The sequence below is a fragment of the Marmota flaviventris genome, chromosome 13, assembly GCF_047511675.1.
Source record: "Marmota flaviventris isolate mMarFla1 chromosome 13, mMarFla1.hap1, whole genome shotgun sequence".
Classification (NCBI taxonomy): domain Eukaryota; kingdom Metazoa; phylum Chordata; class Mammalia; order Rodentia; family Sciuridae; genus Marmota; species Marmota flaviventris.
The window spans coordinates 18,692,465-18,703,509 of record NC_092510.1 but is presented as its reverse complement, the minus strand read 5'-3'; the positions used below and the strand labels follow the sequence as shown (position 1 = coordinate 18,703,509).

The 11,045-nt window shown below is 42.7% G+C and overlaps 1 long non-coding RNA gene and 1 pseudogene across 1 annotated transcript; one reads left to right on the top strand and one right to left on the bottom strand.

The window, feature by feature from the left end:
- Nucleotides 1-5,667: 5,667 nt before the first annotated feature.
- On the top strand, nucleotides 5,668-7,294 carry LOC139701503 (uncharacterized). The gene is made up of 2 exons (XR_011704034.1): nucleotides 5,668-5,795; nucleotides 6,584-7,294. It is a non-coding gene; the product is annotated as an uncharacterized lncRNA (long non-coding RNA).
- A 3,074-nt stretch (nucleotides 7,295-10,368) lies between these two features.
- LOC114101973 (cyclin-dependent kinase 2-associated protein 1 pseudogene) lies at nucleotides 10,369-10,940 on the bottom strand (annotated as a pseudogene).
- Nucleotides 10,941-11,045: the final 105 nt, after the last annotated feature.

Here is an 11,045-nt window from a genome sequence, read left to right as displayed (position 1 = left end):
TGAAATTCAGGTTTTTCTATGCTGAAAGTAATAATTATTACACAAGACACTTTAACTGCCTTTTGAATTTCTAACACTTTTGCCTTAAATGTTCCCTTAAAAAGTAACCCAAAGAAAGACCCAAACTAATAAAATTAGAGATTAAAAAGGACATCTTCACACATTTCTGAAATCCAGAGCATCATTAGGGGCTACTTTGAAAACTTATATTCCAAAAATTTAAAAATATGGACAAATTTCTGGATACATACAACTTATCAAAATTGAATCAAGAAAATAAAACCTAAACCAACCAATAAAAAGCAATGAAATTAAAGCAGTAATGAAGTCTCCCAACAAAGAAATGAAGTCTCCCAACTTAAAACCAGATGGATTCTCACCTGAATTCTAACACATTTAAAGAACTAATGTCAGTGTTCCTTAATGTATTCCATGAAAGAGAAAAGGAGGGAATACTCCCCAAATCATCCTATGAAGCCAGTATCACCCTGATACCAAAATCAGGAAAGGACACAACAAGGAAAGAAAACTACACACCAGTATCCCTGATGAACACAGATGCAAAAATCCTTAATAAAATGTTAGCAAGTTATATTCAACATATTAAGAAGACTATACTTCAATTTTGCTTTAATTCCAGGATTGACAGGATGATTTAACATAAACAAATCAATAAATGTAACTTACCACATAAGTAGAATTAAGAACAAAAATCATGTTGTCATCTCAGTAGATACAGGAAAAGCCTTTAGCAAAATCCAGCATCCATTCATGCTAAAAATACCAAAGAAATTAAGGATAGAAGGGACCTACCTCAACATCATAAAGACTATATGCGACAAACCCAAAGCCAACATCACATTGAATAGAGAAAAACTGAAAGCATTTCCTCTAAAATCAGGAACAAGACAGGATGTCCTTGACATGTTCCTATACTTAGAAGATCCACTGGGGGTGGGGAGGGAGACATCACAGGACTGTCGTGTCTCTATCAGGAGACTTCTAGAGCTGATAAATATATTCAGCAAAGTAGCAGGATACAAAACCAATATACAAAAACCAACAGCTTTTCCATATACCAATGGTGAATCCACTGAAAAAGAAATCAATAAAACAATTCCATTCACAATTGTCTTATTATTTTTTAATAATAATAATAATAATAATAATAATAATAATATACCCAGGAATAAATCTAACCTGGGAAGGAAAAGACCTTTACAATGAAAATTATAGAACATTGAAGAAAAAATGAAGAAGACCTTGGAAAATAAAAAGACCTCCAATGTTCTTGGATAAGCAGAATTAATATTATTAAATGGTCATATTATGAAAAGTGATACACAGATCAATGCAATCTCAATCAAAATACCAATGACATCCTTCATGGAACTAGAAGAAAACTTCTAAAATTCATATGGAAGAATAAAAGGCTCAGAATAGTCAAGGCTATTTTGAGCAATAAAAGCAAAGCTGGAGGTACCACTATCCCTGACTTCGAATTATACTATAGACCTATAGTAATAAAAACAGCAAGGAATTGGCATAAAAACAGACATGAACAACAATAGAAGAGAAGACAAAAAATTCCACAGACACCTGATCTTTGACAAAGGTGCCAAAAACATATTTGGGGAAAAGACAGCCTTTTAACAAATGGTGCTGGGAAAACTGTTTACCCATATATAAAAAAATGAAACAAAATCCCTATCTCTTACCCTGCACAAGTCAACTTAAAATGGATCAAAGACCTAGGATTTAGACCAGAAATTCTATAAATGCTAGAAGAAAACACAGAGTCAACACTCTTAATATACAGGTGCAGGCATTGCCTTCCTCAATAAGACTCTTAAAGTTCAGTAAATAAAACCAAGAATTAACAAATGAATGGCATCAAATTAAAACAAACAAACAACAAAAAACTGCACAGCAAAAGAAACTATTAAGATCATGGAGAGCCTACAAAATAGGAGAAAAATCCTTGCCAGTTATTCTTCTGACAGAATATCTAAAATATATACAGAACTCAAAAACTTAACACCAAAAAACAAATAATCTAATCAATAAATGGGCAAATTAACACATTTCATCTAATTCCAGTTAGAATGGCAATCATCAACAACACAAGTAATAAAAAATGCTGAAGTGGATATGGTGAAAAAGGTACATTTAAACACTGTTAAACACTTAGTTGCAAATTAATAAAACAACTGAAAATCAATAAGGAGGTTCCTCAAAAGATGAGGAATACAACCACCGTATGACCCAGCTATTGCACTTCTTGGTATGCACCCTATAGTGATACATGCATAACATTGCACAAGAGCCATTTATGGAACCAGCCTAGGTGTTCATCAGAAGATAATGGATAAAGAAAATGTGGCATGCTGAGTTTCACTCAGGCATAAAGAAGAATAAAATTGTCATTTGCAGGAAATGAACAAAACTGAACGATATCAAAGTGACATAGCCACTAGACTCAGAAAGTCAAGAGTCATATGTATTCCCTCATATGTGGAAGACAGAAAAAGGAAGAGGATCTCATGAAAATAGAAGGGAGAGCAGTAGAATAAAGGCTGGGGATTAGGGAAAGGGAGAGGAGAAAAGAAAAATATAAAGGAAAGAAATAGACCAAATTATGCTATGTGCAGATTAAACATATCCCAAAGAAGCCATTTATGTATAAGTCCCCCCCAAAAAAAAATTTTAAAAAGAGGGCACTGCTTAAATGTTATAACTGCAAATACAAAGGAGTGCAATAATATAGGCAAAATATTCATATAAAAAATACCAGTGCTTTTGAGGATGTAGTGAAATTAAATCCTGATATTATATTGATGAGATTGCAAATGATACAGAAACTTCAAAAAGCAATTTCATATAGCATTAATACTTTGCTATTGTTGTTATTATGATGAAATATCTCAGGCTGGGCACTTACTAAAAAAGAAGGGAGGGAGGGAGGAAGGGAGGGAGGGGGGAGGAAGAGGAGGAGGAGGAGGAGGAGGAGGAGGAGGAGGAGGAGGAGGAGGAGGAGGGGGAGAGTAGTAGTAGTAGTAATAGTAGTAGTAGTATAATTAGCCCACAATCTTAGAGGCTGAAATTCAAAAAAGCACAGTGCTATGGTGAGGGTCCCCCTGGCTATAGCATCTTGTGGTAGATGGACTCACAATGGCAGGAACACATGCAAGAAAGAGATCACACAGGGGGACAGGAAGCCAAAGTGAGGAACAAGTAATGACTTCCCACTAGGCCCTAGCTCTAGAAGATCCCAGAACCTCTTAACATCACCACACTGGGGACCAAGCTTCCAACACCTTTGGGGGATACATTCATACTATATCCAAATCATAGTGTGGAGTTTTTTTTATTTATTATTTGTTCTTTTTAAATATATATGACAGTAGAGTATATTTTAACATACTATACATACATGGAATATAACTTATTCTAATTTGAATCCCATTCTTGAGGTTGTACATGATATGGAGCTTCACATTCATATGTGAACATAGGCAAGTTATGTTCAATTCATTCTACTGTCTTTCCTGTTCTCATCCTCCTTTGTCTAATCCAATGAACTTCTATTCTTCTTTCCCCCTCTATTATGTGTTAGCATCGACATATTGGAGAGAACATTTGGCCTTTGGTTTTTTGGGGACTGGCAAATGCCATCATTTCATTCTTCTTTATGCCTGAAATATGTAGTTTCTCATAAAGTTACCATATGACCACACAATCCTACTCTCTTAGGTATTTACTCAAGAGAAACAACAATTTATGTTTACACAAAAACCTGTAAATGAATGTTACTGCAGTTTTACTCGTAACTGCCAAAATAGGAATATACTTCAACTGTCAAAAATATAAATATTTGTAGTTCATTTAGAGAATAAACAACATTCACAAGTACAGGAATGAAATACTTATGTATACAACACATGGATGACTCTCAAATGCATTTTGTGTAAAAAAGTGAAATCAAGAAGTCAGACTCAAAAGACTACAAATCCTGTAATTCCATTTATATGACACTCTGAAAAAGGCAAAATGATAGAGATAGAAATAGATCAGCAATTGCTAGGAGGTTGGGAGTGGTCAACTACAAAGGAGCAGCAGAATGAATTTGGGGGGGCTTGATGGAACTTTTCTAGATCATTATTGTGATGATATCTGCTTCTTACCATTCATCAAGAGAGACTTGTACACAAGTGTTTTAAATAAATAAAGTTATTGATAAATCACACTACACAAAACTTCTCATCAACTGCAGAAACACTGTTTCCCTACAGATAAAAGTACACCTTAATGCCAGGTGCAGTGCTGTGATCCCAGAGGCTTGGGAGGCTGAGGAAGGAGAATCCAGAGTTCAAAGCCAGCCTCAGCAAAAGCGAAGTGCTAAGCAACTCAGTGCTAAGCAACCCTGTCTCTAAATAAAATACAACAACAAAATAGGGCTGGGGATGTGGCTCAGTGGTTGAGTGACCCTGAGTTCAATTCCTGTATCCCTGCAAAAAAGTACACCTTAAGTGTTTTCTAAGGCTTCTTTCTGAGGCACAATGAGGAGTCAGGTTTTATTACTTTCGCTTTGCAACTGAGAAGTAGCACAAATCAAACAATCTACAAGTTTCTGGTACTCATCAGAGAGGCTGTGCTTACATTTAAGTCCTTGATTTTTGTAGTCCACTCCATCACGGTATTAGATGACATCAGTAGTTACAGAGGTTTTTAAAAAGTCAAACTAAATTACTTGTTTATATTATTCCATAAACAAGAAGACTCAAACAAGTATTTTAGAAGGCTGGAAGTGTGCGTATGTCTGAGAACAAAGTACTTTTAAAACAATATACTATTCACACAAATAATTAGCCTTAATTTTGGCCTCAGAAATTCAATTCAAAAAGGAATCTAATTTCTAATACATTTTTAAAATAAGAAAGGGTATAACACAGAACAGATGGAAGAACTAAAAATGAGGCTCTAGATAAGGTACAGCACTACAGTAGAGACACACAAAATAAAGCTTTAGTCCTTCACCATACAGTGCAGATGCATGCATGTTCTTTCCTATCTTCTGTAGGCTTGACATGATGCCCAGACCATTTAGGTTTTGTTGTTTTTGTTTTTTAAGTCAGTAATTCACTGCCAATGCCACATTCTTCTTGGTCAAGCTATCACTGAACACACAAGAACGACCTAAAGAGTTATTCTGACTTAGCACTTTCATCTCTTTTTGCATTACTGGGAACTGAACCCAGTGGTTCATACAGGACAGGCGAGCACCCTACCGCTGAGCCACACCCGTCTGTAACCCCAGCTGCTGGGGAAGTTGAGGCAGGAGTATCCCAAGTTCAGCCTCAGCAATTTAGCAAGGCCCTAAGCAACTTAGTGAGACACTACCTCAAAAGAAAAAAAATAAATAAATAAAATGGGCTAGGGATTGTTAGAGTCTGTAAACAAGTCAAAAATAACACCTGGCATTTTGCCAGGGGAATGTTAGAGTTCGTAAACAAGTCTGGATGGTGCCTGGCAAAATGCCAGAGGGAGTGGTTTGAGAAGTAACAAAAGCAAGCCATTAAGTGTGGAGATTCCTGATTGGTTGACTGCTGTATCTAGTTTATGCTAATTAGATAAGCTCTGTGGAATGTATAAATACTGCTCCTGTCCTGCAATAAACTGCTCCTACTCCTGCTGTATCAATGCACACAAGTTGTTCGTCACCCCCCTGGTTATTCTGCTGCAGCAGGACTGCGGCAGATGGTGGCCCGTTACGGGGAGCCCCGGGACACTCGGGGGTAAGTGATGAAAAAAAGCTGCCCGTCCATAGATAGGACGGGAGCAATCTGCTCGTCCCTAGGCAGATAGGACTAGAGGAAAAATGGCCATTTTGAGAAAATGGAGAAGATTGATACAGTATGTTTGTGTCTTGTTTTGTCTCAGTGTATTGTATTGTCTTTGTGATGAAAATATGGAAGGGGTGAGAAGTAAATTACTAAGGGAAGAAGGCACCCCAGTGGAACCAAGAATAGTTAGGGCATGTGTTGATAAAAGCCCAGGAACTCTAGTCAGAAAGAAAAAGAAAGTTCAGAAGAAGAAGGATTATCAGGAAAAAAGTTGCAGCAAAAGGCTATTACTAAATACTTTTCGTTACCGGAGGGTGCGTGAAGCGGAGAGGCGGCTGCCGAGTGTGCAAGCCGGTCACAGCGCAGCAAGGATTTTCCAAGAGGCGGCGGCGACTGGCCCTTCCCCGCCTCCTGGCCGGGGAGCTGGCTCTTCCACTGCCGCGAGCCCAAATCTAGACCTGACCTGGAGGCACAGTCTCGCAGGCTCTTGCTCCCTGTGCCCAGTAGCAGTTTGAGCCCGGGACACTCCCCAGGGCGATCTGGGGCTGCCCAGGTACTACAGCCAGCAGAAGACGCTACTGGTGTCCCTGATGTTTGGTCATTTTCAATGCCAATAACTAAGCTACAATGGTTCTCCCACACCTGGAAGCTGATGAGTAATGAGCACTATTAATGCTTATTTCAAATGCAAAAAAACCTTGAGATAATGTACTAAATTGTTCAGAAGGTTGTTTTCTTAGTGGAATGCTACAGGATTTTCTTTAGCCATCTGGAGTTCCTGCCTTCCTCCCAGTGTGGGTGAAGACGAAGGTGGAAGAATTTCCAGTGTTGCTGAAAACCGGACAAGACTTCGGATCAAGCTAGTTGCCTGCAGAACTTACCTGGACTGTGATTTAAGCTAGCTGCCTGCAGAACTTACCTGGACTGTGATTTACCAGGACTGTGAGTTAATCTATTGAGAGACTGCTTTACCTGGACTGAGACAACAAACTGTAATCTATAACAAATTGTAACTCGGTATCTTTGCTAACAGTGTCATTGCTGGTATAATTTTTCCAAGGGCTTCTTGCATGGAGCCATCAATTGGCTTGGTATTGTGACATTTTGTATCCTCCCCTTCTGCTTGTAGCAGATTATTTATGGTGTTTGTGTAAAAACCACTATGGTCGTTATTTAAATTAAACAAAAGGGGGAAATGTTAGAGTCTGTAAACAAGTCAAAAATAACACCTGGCATTTTGCCAGGGGAATGTTAGAGTTTGTAAACAAGTCTGGATGGTGCCTGGCAAAATGCCAGAGGGAGTGGTTTGAGAAGTAACAAAAGCAAGCCATTAAGTGTGGAGATTCCTGATTGGTTGACTGCTGTATCTAGTTTATGCTAATTAGATAAGCTCTGTGGAATGTATAAATACTGCTCCTGTCCTGCAATAAAGGGCTCCTACTCCTGCTGTATCAAGTACACAAGTTATTCTTCACCCCCCGGTTATTTTGCTGCAGCCGGACTGCAGCAAGGGATATAGCTCAGTGGTTAAGCGCCCCTGGGTTTAATACTCGGTACAAAAAACCAAATTTTTGTTGTTCTATTCAGGACTTTCCTGTTAGTTACCAGCCCGGAGCCCAGGCTGGTAGAAGGAAAACCCAGGTGTTGAGCCAAACAAGCGAGTCTGGGAGAGGAAGTAGGAGGGCGTATTTGGTCACAGCGCCTTGCCTTCACGTGCGAAGCAGCGTGCAACATTCCCGTGGGCTCTCTGGAGCCTTCCTCATAACCCAAGGGGAAAATGACAGTGATGAGACCAAACTCAGAAGCATGTGGTGGCTTTCCCTAGCCAAACGCGCTGGACAAGGGCCCAAAAAATGGGCGCCTCCCCCGGAACCTGAACCCATGGAGCCCACTACCAGTGCCCTCAGCTCCAAAAACTGGCAGTCTTTCACCCTGCACTCATGACCCTCCCCCAAAAGTAACTCAGGAGCTGAGGCCCGGGAACCGCGGCCCTCTTTAGGTAACTTGAACAGCTAGGCGGACGGCGGCAGGTGGCAGCGCAGGGCTAGCCAAAAGCCCGAGGCCCCAAGAAGGCACCACCCGGCGCAGGCAGCGAGGGCCCCGGAGGCAAGCGAGACGGATGTCGGCGGCGGCCTCCTTACCTTTTCAGATGCCCAAAGAGAGCTGGGACGTGTCCAGGTTCACCACATAGTCCCCCAAGAACCGGTTCAACACGTCCACGACCACTGACTCGAATACCATCTTCCTCGGCTGCGCAAGGTACAGCGGCCTCCCTCTTCTCCCAGTGCCCCGCCCTCGAGACCGCCCAGTTTAACGGCTCCTGGACGGCTCCGAATGCAGCGCCTCTGCCGCTCAGCCCCAGCGCGGAGGCCGGCAAGGGCGAAGGGGCCGCTCTCACTGCGCTTGCGCAGCTCGGGCTTGTGGGTGGGGGCGGGGCGTGGTGTAGATCTGAGCGCGCCTCTCCAAGCGGAAGGGTTGCTGCGCGGCTGCCAGTCCGGCGCGTTCCCCATTGGGGCCAAAGCCCGCTGGTCTTCCTTGGGCCCCGCCTCCTCCGCATTGCCTAGCAACAGAACAAATGCTTGGTCTACAGGACTTTTCCTACCCCTTCCAGACCTGCAGTCCCGGGAGTGGACCTGCCACTCCGGCTGGACCCAGCACCGCGCTTCTCACCGCCAGGCAGGAACGCCCCTTCCCAGTCTGAGGAAATGATAGACTCCCCACCCGCCGCCATTTGAGCTGAAGGAGCTGCCCCTAAGTAAAGCGTGGGCTAATTCCAGCCCCTTCTCTGTTAGGCCAAAGGTTTCCCAAGGAGGTAGGTCAGGGAGCAATACCCCCACTCATTACAGGTTGGGAGGGTTCGGCCAGCTGGGTATTTGGACGGTTGTACTGTCCCTTCCTGTCCTCCATGCCCCGGGGAGAAAGCGCCATCAGCCCTCGAGATATCTTAAGCTCCCTAGCTGCAAATGGGGGCTGGGTGTAGTGACCGAAAGTTAACTCGGGAATGGAATGCCACGCCCCCTTTCCTATAACTGCAATTAGAACAATTGGCACTTTTTTTTTCCCCCTGTTGTTTTTGGGAGCCGCCTTTCATTCCAAAGAATGACAGGTTTCTCACAGATACAAAAAGTCAGCCAGTCCAGAAACTGCGGAGTCCCTCAAAGGAATACTGAGTGCTTCCTGGATACTCGCTGCACCCCCTCCACACACCCGCAGCCACACACACATACGCGCGCGCGCGCGCACAAACACACACACACACACACATCCTGCGAGCTTTGGGAAGTGACAGACTGTCTCGGAGGACTCAGACCCAGGAAACAAATTCAGGGTTGGCAGGTAGAAGAAGATGCAAAATGCAGTTAGTATAGTAGATGTGTTTTACTTAGCGATGGCCACAGTTTGCAGCTTCAGCTTCAGCCCCCATTTTTACCCCCATTAGCCCAGTTCACCCTGAGTCTTTCCCATAGGCCCTTTTTATATATGCAAATCAAAGAAGGCACACTGCCAACAGGTTACATGGGGATGGAGGGGAGCAGGACTCATGCTCATAAGTTAATGTTTATGACCTTGAGTATAAAAGCTGAATCAGAGTGTTTCTGGCCTTGACTTACCATAACATAATTGGTTTCTAGCCCTAGCTGCACATTAGAAACATAACAGCTTGCTGGAAGTCTCAGCTAGGTAACCTAACTACAGCCATTTTGGGGCCTAGCCCAACACTGACCTAAATTAAGTAAAAATTAGAGCTCTTTCAACCCCATTTCTGAGGTTTATAATAGCCCTAAAGGCCTGAGATCACAGGAGCACTAGATGTGAGATTTGGAGATGAGTGATCACCTTCTTACCTATTTCAGATATGAGTGTACCTTGAACTTCTCTGCATGTCAAATAGCAATGACTTCTGTTACTTTCTGTATCATATTACTATTTTTTTTTTTTTGTAGTGCTGAGCATTGAACCCAGGGCTGTGTGCATGTGAGACAAGCACCCTATCAACTAAGCTATATCCCAGCCCCATATTACTAAATTTTGAGCATAGTCACCAGGGTTTCTTTCCTTCTTTTTTTTTTTTTAATGAAAATAAGCTTTATTACATCAAGTAATAAATACATACAAAGATGCAAACAGTTTTAGTCATTTTCTTCCAGATGTTTTGAACAACTTACAGTAAACACAAACTGAAATCTACATACAGTCTTAGTATGAAAATTTTCGGGGTCCTTATTAGATTTGGTAGGTTGCTCTTTCTTCTGTATTTATAACTTGTGCACTCTTAAAATTGACTTCAAAGCACTAAGAGTCATGCAAATGCTTAAGCAAAAAAGAAGTGCCAGTAAGCAGAATCTACACTGTATGGCACATGGGACCAGCTAAGTGAAGCAGGTGGTCAGGATGCATTAAAACAAAGTCCTTGGGATCAAATGAGCTTATGAAAAGGTACAAATAACAACTTGGGTGACATAAAGTATTCAAAAGATTAAAGGGAGACACTGGTATCTTGGAGCCAAACAATAGTTTGCTGAAAAATAACTTCACATGCATCTTAAAAAAACAAAAACAAAAAAACCTGGGTCATTCCTAACTACTTAAAATGCAAATCCTAATTAACTTCGAAATCTTTTCCCAATATTTTGAGACTATGAATCTTGGGAGAAAAAACTAAACTGTTACCATTTTGAAAATGAGTATTTCATCTGAACAGGGGAGATGAGCTGTAGAGAGCCAGGAACCCCCAAGCTGGCGGGGAGGCTAGGACCTGGCATTCCGTTCCCTTTCAGCCAAGCACTCCCGAACCAGTCCTCGTGCGTGAATGATGCCTCGTTTTAGTCTCTCCATGGCGCTCTTGCTCCCTGCATAGGTGGGTCTTATCTCCTTCCCCAGCTCTTCAATGATGGCCAGCAGTTCCGCATACTTGCTCTGGGGCACCTGGCTATTTCCAGTTCCCTGGGTGTAGCCCAGCGATGGTGGCCCATAGTCACTCAGCAGCTGGCGGTACTGGGAGGATGCTGCCATGCTGGTGGAAGGCGAGTGGACACTTCCAGCAGCGTTGAGGGCGGCGGCGGGCATGTGCGGGGCCAAGTTCGGCTTGTACGACATCCCCCGGGCGGCGGGCGCGCCGGGCGCAGCCGGGCCAGGCCACGAGGGCAGCCGCGGCGGCGAGGCCGGGCGGCGGCGCGGCGGCCCCCGCGTCCCCGCGCCCCT